The sequence below is a fragment of the Equus caballus genome, chromosome X (assembly GCF_041296265.1).
Source record: "Equus caballus isolate H_3958 breed thoroughbred chromosome X, TB-T2T, whole genome shotgun sequence".
NCBI classification, from domain to species: Eukaryota; Metazoa; Chordata; class Mammalia; order Perissodactyla; family Equidae; genus Equus; species Equus caballus.
This window is the reverse complement of record NC_091715.1, coordinates 136,125,223-136,140,006: the sequence shown is the minus strand read 5'-3', so window position 1 is coordinate 136,140,006 and position 14,784 is coordinate 136,125,223. Positions and strand designations below refer to the sequence as shown.

General features: G+C 37.9%; 1 pseudogene; it reads left to right on the top strand.

The window, feature by feature from the left end:
* The window catches only part of LOC100057223 (heat shock-related 70 kDa protein 2-like), a 48,903-nt pseudogene extending 43,349 nt beyond the window's left edge, over positions 1 to 5,554 (top strand).
* The last annotated feature ends 9,230 nt before the right edge of the window (positions 5,555 to 14,784 follow it).

Genomic DNA, 14,784 nt, shown 5'->3' with positions numbered 1-14,784 from the left:
TTCGTTCCTTAGCTTTTCCAGAGGCACATTTTGCTCTGGAAAAGAGAAAGAAAAGTCAACTAATTTTCTTCCTCAGACTCAGAATGGGTGCAATAATTTTCTGTAATATATTTCACACCATTATTCTCATCTTACAAAGCAATTTATCATCTTTAACCTGATTTTTTATCCCTAAGGCTAAATCATCATTTTTTATATTAGGGATAATACAGCTGCCAGAGGAATGTATAAAGGACCAAAGAATAGTCAAATTGGAAGGAAAGTAAAGTTTACCTTTGACCAGCTGCTATCTGCTAAGTAATGTAAGGAAATGAATGGAATAGGGTGGTAGCCCCAGACTAGCATAGGGAGAGAGGGATCCAACCTTATTTATTAGCAAAATCCTGAGCAATAGAGCAATATAAAATTCACTCTTCAGAATGTGGTGGAGGGTAGTGACAGATCCTGGATAAAGGCCTACAAATAGTCTGTTTTTGTTGCATGGATTTCCTACATTACCAAATGCAATGCTTATAGTAATTGTTATTTTTTAAATAACTGACTATATCCATGAACCTCAAAGAGATGGATCTGTTAGTTAAGAAATACCAAACTTGTGAAAGGAATAATATAGTGATTACCTGTGTACACATCACCCAGCTGAAATAATAAAACATCGATTACAGTGCAAGACTTTAACCCACCATTTCTGCCCGTTGGAAGTCTGAAAATCTTTCATCTGGACTAAAGTAACTCTCTCAGGTGGTTGGGGCTATGAAATAGAAGATTAATACCACTGTTAGCGTGCTGTTTGGAAAGATGGTGGTTAGCGTTTTACAGATTACCAGAGTTCCAAAGTAAGTAGAAGGCTCTCTAGGAGAAGGCGTGGGATATCTCAAACCCAGGCCGCTATGGCTTAAACACTTCCAAACTTTCGCTCCAAGGACGTGTCTAGCAAATTATTTGTCAGATTTCAAATTGAGGTTTCCACTTTACATTGAATATTGGACTTAAAGCTAGCTGACATAGTAACTTAAAAGATATTTTGTTAATAGCTGCCCAAAGAGAGTAAAGGGCAACTTTACTCACAATATAGGCTAAAGAAAGCATATTAAGAAAAGATTACAAATGAATCCAGGTGTCATATCATGGTTAAGAAAATGTGATAGAACCTGCTAACATGGAATTATTTTGGCATCATAACACAACAAAATACTTGACAATATTGCCGTATAACCATTCTGGATGCAATGGGGCTTGGCTAAATCTAGACTGACAACACAGTGGCTGGTTTAAATTGTAGTTCAGCTGACTACTTAGCAGAAAGCAAAAGTAAACATGTAATTCCTGAAAACAAGGGATGTTTTATGGAATAAACATTTTCTGCTTTAGAAAAAAACCTTTATGAAATTCAAGAGGGTTTTGTTTTTAAAACATTACTTACTAATTGCATTTAAGCATAAAAAGAACTCAATGTTTTTCTCTCAGTCTGCTCTATACTGTTGCATATATAATATTTAATTAGATGATTCATTAAATTTATGAATGTTTTCAACTCGTGTTGAATATAACTTATTAAATTTTAATTTTAAATGAAAGTGTAATAACCACTTTTGGAATCACCCTGCTTAGGCTGGCTGTGACTACAGACATTTATATATCCTGCCTGTGCCACTGGAGCTGCATGCACACATGGGACGACTGAACAGCTCTTCTTCCCCCTTCTCTCTACCTGCCTTCGGCTCAGGTTTAACTTGTCAATTTATCTTTATTGTGGTGCTCTGCCCAGACATCTGCACATAGGAAGTATTCAACAACTGCTACATGATGAAAACATTTATGTTTTATCAGCCAGTGTAGTCAAATGGAATAATTGCAAGGTTTTAAAAAGTCAGGTGTCCCAGCTTTATCTATAAATATCTGTATAATCTTAGGCCATCCATTGATCTCACTGGTTTTCTTATCTGTCATCTGAATGGCTTAGACCCACTGTTTTCTGAAGACCAGCCTGGGATTAACCTTCTATAGTTTGATGACTCCCTCCTCTCTCATTCTGCCCACTATCTTCAGTTCCATCTTTACCTCTGCTAGATATGCTACTATATAAGTTACCTTAATGTCATACAGCTAAGTACTTGTTGTGCTTTTAATTTTTCAGATTCATCAATAACTTCTACATTGACATTTGGAGAAGAATAAAAACAGCCCTCCCCTGTAAACAGAGACCATTGCTACATATTTGAAATCTGAATCATTAAGTTTAAACACACTTCTGCTTGAGAATGGCCCTTGCCTTCCTGCCCTCGAATTTTCCCCATAAGCATTTCCTGGATGCTTCCATGTACTGCTTTGATGGGAAGCCAGGAGGACAAGCTACCAAATCTTCTAAATCCCTTTGTCACTGAGGGCCACTCTCTTCCAAAATTGCGCCTCAGTTTCCACAGCTGTCAAACTAGGGAGGTTTATTTGATGATATCTAGAATCCATTATATTCTTATGCTATATGAATCTATGTTTGGGGATGTCAATTATTTAAAGACAAGGAAAGACAGAAGAACTCTTTTTTTTTGAGGAAGATTAACCCTGAGCTAACATCTGCTGCCAATCCTCCCCTTTTTGCTGACGAAGACTAGCCCTGAGCTAACATCCATGGCCATCTTCCTCTACTTTATATGTGTGATGCCGCCCACAGCATGGCTTGACAAGTGGTGCCATGTCCGCACCCGGGATCCAAACTGGCTAACCCCAGGCCACAGAAGCGGAACATGCGCACTTAACCGCTGCGCCACCGGGCTGGCTGACAATAGAACTTTTAATGAGCACCTATGATGCACTAAAATGGTAGGTATACTTTAAAGGTAAGAAAACAGAAGACCAGAGAGGTTAAGCATGCCTAATCATTAATAAACTAACACAGCTACAAATAACAGAGTTAAGACTTGAATCTGTGTCTGTCTGATTCCATAAGCCATACCGGCTGGAAGGGTAAATTGGATCTGTTTTATTTTATTTATTTTATTTGGTAGGTAGTGGGGAACAAGTTTTTGAGCAAGGGTTAGTGTAATAAAAGGCATAATTTAAAAAGGTTAGCATGATGGTGTTCCTAGAGGATAGCAGCGGTGTTTAATTCATCTCTTTACTTTCAACATCTAACAGTATTTAGCAAATGATAGAAACACAATTGAAGTTTATTAAATGAATGGATGGATGGATGGATAGATAAGTGAATGATGGTGATGAATAAGTCATAAAATCACAGAAAGGAGAAATACTAGTGATAACGTTACTGTGATAATCTGGATATGAAGTAATAAAACTTTGAACTAGAGTGATTGAAGTGGGAAAGGACATATGCAAAGAGGAAAAATTGACTGGATCTGGAAAAAAATTAGATGTGGGCATGAGAGAAGTAAAAATTGACCCTAAAGCTTTTGAAGTGTTGTTGGTTGCCATGATGGTTTGATGCCATTCTCAAAATTCTAGCGGTTGTCTTGTAGTCAGGCATTTATTACCAAGTGCAATTGAGGTCAGCAAACAATAGAAAACAAACGGGACACACTACCGTCTGAATGAATTGTAAAACCGAATCTGTTTATAATTGAGTTTAAACCACATAAGGACTGAATAGAGTGAAAAGAAGGTGGTGGAGAAAATAGAAGATTTAGGTGCCATGTAGAGATTAATTGCAAGAGGCTATTGTTGACACTGATTTATTTTAAACTAGTTTCTGTCTCATTTTTTCCCCTTTCTTTCTTTAATCAAGTTGTCTGCCAATTGGTATTTAACTGGGTACTATTTATTAGTGTTTGAGGTCCTTCCAGCATGGAAAAGTAGAGTTTATTGCTAATTACCAAGGCAGCTGTACCAGCCCAAGTTATCTACCTTTCACAAACCAAACATCTCATTGATGCAGTTGCTAAAAACCTAGAGGAAATGAACTTCGCCAATACCATCTTTGATGCCAAGAGGCTGATTGGTTGCAAGTTTGATGATGCCACAGTTCAATCAGAATGAAGCACTGGGCTTTCCAAGTGCTTTCTAAAAGGGGAAGGCCACGAGTAATTGTAGAATATAAAGGAAATAATATTTTTCCCCAAAGGAGATTTCTTCCATGGTTCTAAGCAAGATGAAAGAATTTGCTAAAACCTATTTAGGGGGACAAAATAGAAAATGCAGTAATAACTGTTCCAGCTTACTTAAATGGTTCACAGTGTTAGGCCACCAAGGATTCAGGGTCTGTCACTGATCTTAATGTCCTGAGATTCATTAATGAGCTGACTGCAGCAGCCATAGTCTATGACCTGGATAAAAAAAAATGAAGGTTTAAAAAATAGAAACGTGCTCCTTTTTGGCTTGGGTAGTGGCCCCTTTGATGTATCTATCCTAAACTTCCAGGATGACAACTCGGAAGTGAAATCCACAGTTGGTAACACCCATCTGGATGGGGAAAATTTTGGTAACTGTATGGTGAATCGCCTGATTGAAGACTTCAAAGGTAAACACAAGAAGGATATAGCCTCCAACAAGCAGGCAGTGTGCCACATCCAGACTACCTGTGATAAGTCAAAATGTCTTGAGTTTCTTTGCTCATGTCAGGATTGAAACTGATTCATTCTAGAAGGGTGTAGATTTCTACTCTTCGGTTTCCTGATCCCACTTTGAGTAGCTCAATGCTTATCTCTTTCCTAGTACCCTGAAGCGTGTAGGGCAATCTCTGAAGGATGCCAAACTTGGCAAGAGCCAGATTAATGAAATTGTGGTAGTGTGTGGTTCTACTTGTATTCCAAAGTTCCAGAAATTGCTGAAAGTTTTCTTGAATGGAAAGGAGCTCAACAGGCCCATCAACTCTGATGAGGCAGTGGCATATGGTGCAGTTGCACAAGCAGCTATTCTCGTGGGTGACAAATCAGAGAATGTGCAAGATCTCCTATTCCTCGATGTTACCCCTTTCTCTCTGGGCAATGAAACAGCAGGGAGGATATGACATCCTTTATCAAGAGAAACATCACCATTCCTACAAAGCAAACCCAGATGTTCACAACTTACTTTGACAAGCAGACTCCTGTCTTAGTGAAAGTGAATGAGAGAGAAAGGGCTTTAACTAAAAAAAATAAACTGCTTGGCAAGTTCATGGTTTCTGGGATCCTCTAGCTTACTGTGACAGTCCTAAAATGTAGGCAACCTTGGACATAGACACCAATATCATTTTCAATGTAACTGCTGCAGACAAAAGTACTGGCAGGAAGAACAAAATCAACATTACTAATGACAAAGGCCGTCTCAGTAAAGATGATATTGATGTGATCGGAGAAGTTGCAGACAAATATAGATTAGAAGATGAAGTTAACAGAGAGAGGGTAGCAGCCAGAAATACTATAGAATCCTACACCCTCAATGGCATGCGAACCATTGAAAATAATACTCTGAAACTCAAGATCAGTAGAGAAGGAAGGTTCTTGAAAAGTGCCAGGAAGTGTTAAGCTGCCTCGAGTGTACCCAAATTGCTGGAAGAGATGAGCGTGAGTTTGAAAAGAAAGAGATAAGCAGAGAGAGTTTGAAAGAGTCTTCATTCTGAGTGCGATGCAGGATCTGGGCACTACGGCTCCCCCAGCTCAGAGGAGCCTGGGTCTAGTACTGATGAAGTGGACTAAACAGTCATTCTTTGGAAAAACTCTCCTGTTCGCTACAACCATTTATGCAGTTTCTATTTCGATATTTCATGCTTAGTTTGTAGCATAAGTGTGTATGAAAAAGGAAAGATTCAAAACGTAGTTTAATGATGAAAATTTGTAAGTTTATTCAACGTTTAATATTAATGCTTCTACATCTTGTGGGTTTATGAACTTCAACACATTTTTTAACACCTGAAGTTTATGTATAGTGACTTGGTTTGGAATTAGCACTTATGAAATATTTAAACACTTAACTTTGGCAATAAGGAGGAGGTTGTATTACCATCCCACAGTCTCAACACTTTAATAACAATTACAACTTGTGAGCAAATATTGTGGCCGCAAATTTGTATAAACATTCTGTTCTACTCATCTACATACTACATTAGAATTTACCACTTTTAGTCACATGTCTGTGTATTACTTCAAAAAGTCTTCATAACCCACTGATGTCTGCATCTCTGAATTTACGGAAAAATTACACTCCTTCCAGGTCCAAGTTGCTATGTGAGTTTTTTTTTTTTTTTTTTGTGAGGAAGATTAGACTTGAGCTAACATCTGCTGCCAATCCTCCTCATTTTGCTGGGGAAGACTGGCCCTGAGCTAACATCTGTACCAATTTTCCTCTACTTTATATGTGGGATGCTGCCATAGCATGGCTGGACAAGCGGTGCCATGTCCACACCCGGGACCCGAACTGACGAACCCTAGGCTGCCAAAGTGGAACGTGCAAACTTAACCACTGTGCCACTGGGCTGGCCCCTGCTGTGTGAGATTTTGTCTTCTCATTGTATGTTGCTTAACAGGGGCCAGAAAATTTTTTCTTACCACAAATTGTTCACACATTAACTTCTCAGTGACATATTTAAAAACATCTGTTGATTTAAGGAGGAAAAGATGTTTCTTGAACTTCTTAAACTCAACACAACTTCCATGAAAATGTGGTTGTAATGACAATTTATCAATGAATCCTATGGCCTTTGTGAGTTATAGAAAAGAAATATTTCTTTATCACAATTATGGTACTATATTTTTACTGTCATTCTTAAGGGTAGGAGTATATTTAATATACTTAGAATAGAGAAAGCATATTAAAGGGAGGGATACTGACAATAGGAACAGTTATAATAGAATTTAAAGGAAACCATAAAGAATGTATTAATTTTGGTTAGGTGAAATATCTGATTTCGTGAAGTAGCTCAGAGCTTCCTTTTTTCCATAGACTTAGAATATAGAAAGGAAAGTTGATCATAGGTTGGAGCCTAAGACCAGAGAAGTGAGTATTTGGCACCTTGGGTCAGTGCATGGCATAGAACATGTACATAAACCAAGGACAGAAACATCCTACTTATGGTAAACTCAGTTTTCCAATCTTAATTGTGCATATTAATGTAAAGTATTGAATTATACAAATCAATCTCTGAATGAGATCAATTTCTTTTAGCTCAATTATCAAAGCTTTGCTGAACATTTTATATTCAAATACCTGAATTAAAGCACTGTGTTGACCCACAGAAACCCACATTCCAATGAAGCAGTAATGGCAAAAGGAGAGAGCTGAACATGTGGAGGTTACAAGATGATCCAGAATGGCTGAGGGTATCACACTGGCTTTAGAGAACAAGTAGATGAGGGGAGCAAGGTAGTCCTGACAGAATGCCTGGCAGTAGGAGTTGTGCTCCATAAATAGTAGTTACCTTTCTCCTTCCCAAGGGTGGGAATGGGTCTGATTTCTTAGGGCCTTAAAACTGGGTATTTCAAGAACAGGAAGTTGTGAGAAGCGGTGAGTCAGGGGCCAAATAGACAATAATATTGGTGGGGGAGTGGGAGTGGATAAATACCAGAGGGCAAAATTAACGTGGGATTTCTAAAGTCCATGCAAACAGCAACTGGGGAGTTTTGATGGGAGGAAGGGCAAGGTAAGGCTTATGTTAGAAGATTAGGCCAAAGTTTGGAGGAAGCCCACTGAACTTGAGGGAACAGGAAACACCACCATCCACAGGAAGTGCTGTATGAGTTTGTTAGGACTGCCATAATAAAGTACCACCAACTGGATGGCTTAAACAACAGAAATGTATTCTCTCACAGGTCTGGAAGCTAGAAGTCTGCAATCAAGCTGTCTGCAGAGTTGTTTTTTTCTGAGAGCCATGAGGGAAGGATATGTGCCAAGCCTTTCTCCTTGGCTTGTAGATGATCATCCTCTCTCTCTGTCTTCATGTGATCTCCCTTCTGAAGTTGTCTGTGTTCTAATCTTCTCTTCTTATAAGGACACTAGGCATATTCGGTTAGCACTCACCCTAATGACCTCATTTTAACTTAATTACTTCCATAAAGATCCTGTCTCCAAATCCAGTCATGTTCTGAGATAGTAGGGGTTAGGACTTCAACATACGGATTTGGGGAGAAGACACAATTCAGCTTATAGCAAGTGCCTTGGTTTTAATAAACATCATCTCGTTTTCTAAGTAACTGCTAGACTCTGAGTCAGATAAAACAGATGAACAAGATGTCTCTTGCTCTTAGAATGCTCCCTGTATATTGGGGTAGGTGTTTGGGTGTTTATTCTCCCTTGGCATCTGAGTAAATGTTCATAGGACTTGGCGATTGGAATGAACCTAGAAAAATAAGTGAGAAGGATTTGGGGGGCATGTGCTGAGACATCTCAAGCAGAGGGAAAATGAGACAGGTTAAGGAAGAGTGCAAAATTTTCTTTGAAGATGCAGAATTTAGATGGTAGAATCATACAAGCCTAAGGAATATTAATATAGAGATGTCTCAAGTATAATATGACTATGTATTTGCACCAATTTCAGTAAAAATGAGGCTTTGTTTGACTTTGGTTTTTCTAAAACATTAGGCACCCTGTCTTGATGACAGCTTCTTGGGGACATGAAATTTAAACAAAATTTACAGGCTACAAGTGTTCATCCATCTGCCTGATGTGAATTTAGTGGTATTTAGAACTAAATGATTTTCCAGAGTTTCACATTAGGAATACAGTTTCGCTAAATTTTGTTTGAGAGGCAGGAACGAATAAATGCTGCAGTGTTCCATGAAACAAGGCCTGAGACAATATTTTGAAGCTATTGGCAGTTATTTCTGTGTTGAGAAAAAAGATACTATGCTGGACTTAGTAACTGCTCAATAAAATAGCTCATTGACTAATAAATTCTTAGATTTTATGTCCTTTAAAAACAAAGTTATATATTACTGGTGGGTTTACAATAGTATTACATTGAAAGTCTAAAGTCCAGTAGCTAGAAGAGATCAGTGGATTTAATTAATGAAACATAGGTTATGTTTTCTCATATAAATTATATCTGCATACTTACATGCTTTTGCTTCTTCACATAGCGAAACAATGGTGATTTATCACACACACATACAAATATATAAAATTAATGTGTCAAATAAGGGCCACATAAAATTGTTTTTACTGTTTTATCCTTCTATTAACATCTCGTAACAAAATAGTCAACAAACACAACAGACTAAAAAGTTTGCATGTGGCTCCATGATGCCTTCAGACCCCACCAGTAAGTACTCCTGAGCTTCCTCTGTTTGTGGTTTGTAACGTGCCTCAGAGAAACCAGAGAGAAAGTCCTAAAGGAACAGAATTGTTGTTTTCAGCATTCAGGTAAATTCTTCATGAGAATTACACTGGATTCAGTTTGGCATAGATTATTTTCACTGTGACTCACCCGTGGCCTGTTTGTATTTTAAGGCTGCTTGACCTCACTGTTTAGTCACTTCCCCATACACTCTGGGCCAATTTCTGAGATGTAAATTTACCCTACCATTGGCTTCAGGAAAACCCACAGAAGCAGGACAACTGTGTCAATATCTTTGTTGATTTTCCATTATAAACATTCTGTTCACTGAGCTCTTAGTTAATGAAGAAGATTGAGCCCTTTCCACTTCCTATAAGTCGAAAGCAATTTCCATCAAGAGGTACCAAAGACACCTTCTCAAGAGTGCAGTCTGTTCGAGAAGACGGGACATACCATGAAAGAAGATAGCATAAAGTAACACACAAACAAAAGCCAGTCACTTGTAGGCATTCATCATGTAAACCTTGGGCAGGGAACCGGGAGGGAGGCAGGCTGGATTGATAGAGGAAGGAACCCTGGATCCAGCTGACCTCTATTTACAGATTCTGTCTTAGTCTGTCCTTGCTCAGATATTGAGGAACTCATATATAACAGCAAATCCTTATATAGCACTGTATGTCAAGTGAGTATGTGTGTGTGTGTATACACTAATTTGATCCTCACTTAAAGCTCTATGAGATAAATACTTTTATTTTCCATTTTACAGATGAGGAAACAGGCACAGAGGGGTTATGGAACTTGCCCAAGGTTATGCAACTAGTAAATGTTAGAGCTGGAATTTGAACCCAGAGAATGTCTCCTAAGAAATATTTTGGTCACTAAATCCTTGCACACACACCCCATACACATACTTAGAAACAGACACATAGGGCTTGAGACCTGTCTCTGCATTTCAGCCCTAGCCCTGACCCTCATGCCCTGTTCCTACAGCTTTAAGGGGCCTCTCTGTTAGTATCTGTCTTTCTAGTTGATTTTTGTTTTTGTTTTTCAAAATTGTGTTCCACATAGCTCCAAGAAAACTCTGCTTACCTCTTCTTGGACTGCCCTGTTGCCAAGTTCCTGTTGCTAAGTCTCCTTCCATCTGGATGTTTTACTTTCACTAAGTGAATGCTTCTCCTCCCGCCCACCCCCACACACATTATCTTCCAGATCAAAGTAGTGGTGCCCTTCCGATCTACAAAAAGCCAGCTACTTTCTTAGCCCTCCCTGTTGTCTCTATACCAGAATAGTTGTATCTATTGTTCTTGGGCTCAGATGACATATGAAAGGTATGGGGTGACTTGTTTTTGCAAGGCATAACATGCAAAGTGGAGGGAGTGATGTCGACGATAGTATCGGCAAATACCAGCAGAAGTAAAGGCTGGATATTGTAAAAGTAACTCACTTGGAATATTATTCCCATATCAAGAGTTGAGCTCCTTTCTCAAGTACTACTTTATTTACATCCATTGAGTAAGATAATAAAATGTAACATTTCCACTTCACTATCCTTAACAATGGCTCTTAAATTTTATGGTTTATTATATTCCAGTACCTGCCTTTACATTCTGGGAATGCAGCCTATCACGTGCATATTGCAGTGGTAAAGTCTTACCTTACTTATGGATATTGGGAATAAAACTGGCCTTACTAAAATATTTGACCACTTCATGTCCCCACAGTCTTTCTCTACATCTTAGGGTGTGTCATATTTCTAAATGAGCCACAGCAAAACAAATGACTAATATGACACAGTTTTAAGACAAAGAAGGAAAAACGGTCTGAAATGTCTTCTTATGATAGTTCATTGATGGCAGTGGCTCCTATGAGGAAGCATGTTGAAGTGGAGAATGGTGCTCAAAGGCCATAGTCCAAATCTCAGCTCTCTCATTATTTGGATGTTTGACTTAATGCAAGCCACTCAGTGTCCTGCAGCCATAGATGATTCACCTATAAAAGGTGGGTTTTGGAATAGTTCTCTCAATTGCTTGCTTCAGTTAAACTAGTAGAACTAAAATATGATGTTGGTGAGGCTGTGTAGAAATAGGTATATATTATCAATAGTGTTAAAATTGACCCATTTAGAGGAAATTGGCAGAGTATAAATAGTGCACCTTTTGGCCTAGTCACTATGTTTCTTCACATTTAAATTTACGTTAAGAAAACTAATCCAAACTGAGAAAAATTCTCTCTCACTAAAATGCTGTTTATAATGGCACATTATTTTAACACCCATCCACAGGAAGAAAAAAAAGTAAATGCTCAGTGATAGAGTAATACTCAAGTAAATTAGTCTCCACTACATAGAAGATTGTGTGGCCATTAAAAATGGTGAATATGGAGCCCATTTTACTACAGAGACAGCAAACTATTGTCACTTTGGACCAAATCCATCCCACTGCCAATTTTTGTAAATAAATTTTTATTGGAACACACTGATGCCATTCCTTTATGTATCTTCTGTGGCTGATTTTGTGCTACAATAGCAGAGGTGAGGAGCTGTGAGAAACTGTATGGCCATAAAGCCTAAAATATTTACTATACGGAGCTTTACAGAAGAATTTACAAATCCCTGACTTAGAAGATACTTATAATGAAAGGAAAGCAAAACCCTGAATTGCATATACAGTGATGATAACTGTAAAATTTATTCTGTATGCACCTTGAATATACATGTACAGATAACATGCAGATAAATAGAAGACTCATTGATATGGCTGGACTATAAAGGTGAAATAAGGTGATTTATTTTTCCAAATCCTTTTGCTCTTCCTGTTTTAAATTCATAAATCAACATTTTAAACCTTGAATGTGTCCTTCTAGGCAAGGGTGATGTGGCAAAATAAATGTGAGTATGCTGGCCTACAGTAAGTGCACAGGGTATAGCCATTGCTGTTTGGGCACTGGCAGCCTAGCACTGTAGGCCAGTGCCAGTGATTCTGACATTACATATTATTCATGTTGGCTACCCTCTCATTGACAGTGTTGCTTGTGTGCTTTCAATTGATAGTTCTTTCCCCTGCTACACCCCTAGACTATAAGCAATTAAAGGGTTGAGTATAGCACTGATGACAGGAAGAACATGTTCTGTTATTCTGTTATTCTCACAGCCCAGCAGTACTGAAAGTAGCAAGAAAATTTGTTGGGCTCTACACACCATTGGTGCTTCAAAAAGTGGTACTTGCTCTTGGAACCTCCCAAGGCTTCAGACAGTCTACAAATTGGAGAAACCAAACTCATAGGGAGTCTACTAATCTTTAAAGGGGATGGATCAAAAGCAATTCAACATAGTAGTTCTCTCCCAACGACATGAATAAGGCTCCTCACTTTAGCCTCGGAATCATCTTATGCTCTCATTGCCAAGAGGAAGTTGCTAGAGTTGTAAGGTTCTAAAGTGAGTAGAGACCTTTGCCAAATCAGTCATTTCCTAGGCCTCACTTTCCCATCTAGAAAAAATGAGCCCACCATCAAATGAGTGCTTCTCAACCATGGCCACAGTAGAACTGCTTGGTAGTTAGAATTGTCGGGGGCAGGGGGAAGGCGGGGGGGAGGAAGGAAGAATTGGGGCATCTTTTAACCATATATTCTTTGAAATCCATCTGGATGATTCCGATGTGCATCCAGGATTAATCATTGGGCTAGAAGATATACACAAGTGTGTTTGTGTGTGTGTATGCACATGTTGTGGAGGTATCTGTTTTATTTTGTCATCAAATGGTAATCATAAGCTATGTAAACAAATTATTATTTTAATAGTATAGCTACCATTTATTGAACTCCTATATGTGCCAGGTACTTGCTAAATCTTATCAAAACCACGATGAGGTGTAACCCTACACCAGATGAAAAAAGGAATGAGAGTCTTTGCTGTTAAGAAAAGAGACTACTTCATAGTTCTTAACGTCATGACTTGGTATGTAACAGGTACTCCAGTGTTGGAAGTAATAGAGAACACTTTAGTACTAATATTTATGCCAAAATCATCAACATTTGTATTATAATCTTCTTTTACTCTTTGGGTAAATTTCATGATAGATATATTATGAATATAAGCCTACAATCAATACAATACTTTAGTCCAAGCGTACTTTGATGCTGATGGAATCAACATGATTTTAGAAAATCTATTAACTTCAGCCCCAAAATCAGTACATTTGTGGCAATTCAATGAAATATTTCCAAACCTGGCTGTTTCATATAATAAACATAGGCCGTGATCACAACTATCCAAAAAACTGATTCAGTGAATTTATTGGAGAGAAAAAGAGAAAGCATACCTAGTTCCTTAGCATCCTAAAGGATACTATCTAGTCAACACATCATTGTTCCAAGTTACTCTTTTACTGGGTGGTTGTCCTGTTGTGAAATGAAACTAAAAATTACAATGAGCTTAATTATTCTATTGTCATTGTCTTCTATCCCACCAGAACACCTAGGGGCCTATTGAAGATAGTGTGAGTTGCTATATTAAAAACAATTGGTAAGACTTTTTAAACTTTGGTTTAACTATGTAGATATACATCTGTACAATACTTTGTATTTTTGAAAATCAATATAAATAGGTATTCATTGAATACTTTCTATGTGCTAGACTCTTCATAAATATAATCTCGTTTATTCTTCTCAGCAACCCTATTTGATAGGTGCTGTTGTTTCATTATAGATGAGGAAACAGAGGCTCAGAGTCCACCCAGGTAGTAAGTGGCAGAACTGAAATTTAAACCTAGATCTGTCTGACTCTTATGATGTGTTCCTTTCATTATGCCACCTTGTGTCTCAGTAACTTCATTCCTTATTCTGTTGTGCAAAAACAAGTCTCCTTATTTAATAGCCAAGCTAATATGCTTATTATTTAAAATTATATCACTATAGATTATTTCAAAGTTGTCCAACATTGTCATTTGTCACATATTTTGTTAATAAGTTTTCCTTTGGAGCTCTTCTTATCTGATAAAAGAAATAATCATTGTTATATCTGCTTTAAGAAATCTGTATTAAAAATGAATGCTTTGTCCAGTCCCCTTCTAGACGTCATGTACTAGAGTACTGGACCAGGGATGTTCCTTTCTCATGAGGAGCATGCTTTTTATTTTCCATACTTGCTGAAGTTGTCCAAAGATGTGTGGCACATAGTTACTTGGATTGGTCTTTTCTTCTGAGACCTCTTGCTCATATGCTCCATCTTTTCACATTAAGAAAGCACGTGAGAAATCATTTTAAAAATATGAAAATGGACTTTGTAGTTTTTCCATTTGAATCAGATGTGCATCAGATGACATCTGGCTGACTACATGATGGGATCAGTGAGGTAAAAGGAAAACCAGAGGCAGCATTTTGCCAGATCCTGCTGTAAATGAACCTTAAGGAATATACCTGAGCTAATGATAATGTGACCATATAATTTACCTTCCTAGATAGGACCCTTTGGAGAGTGAAGTGTGGCTGTTAAGTTGTGAACGTGCTTATTTTGGGATGTAAATTAGACAACCAGTTGGAGATGTTGAATAGGAAGTAAAATATACTAGTATGGAGTTAAGAACAGA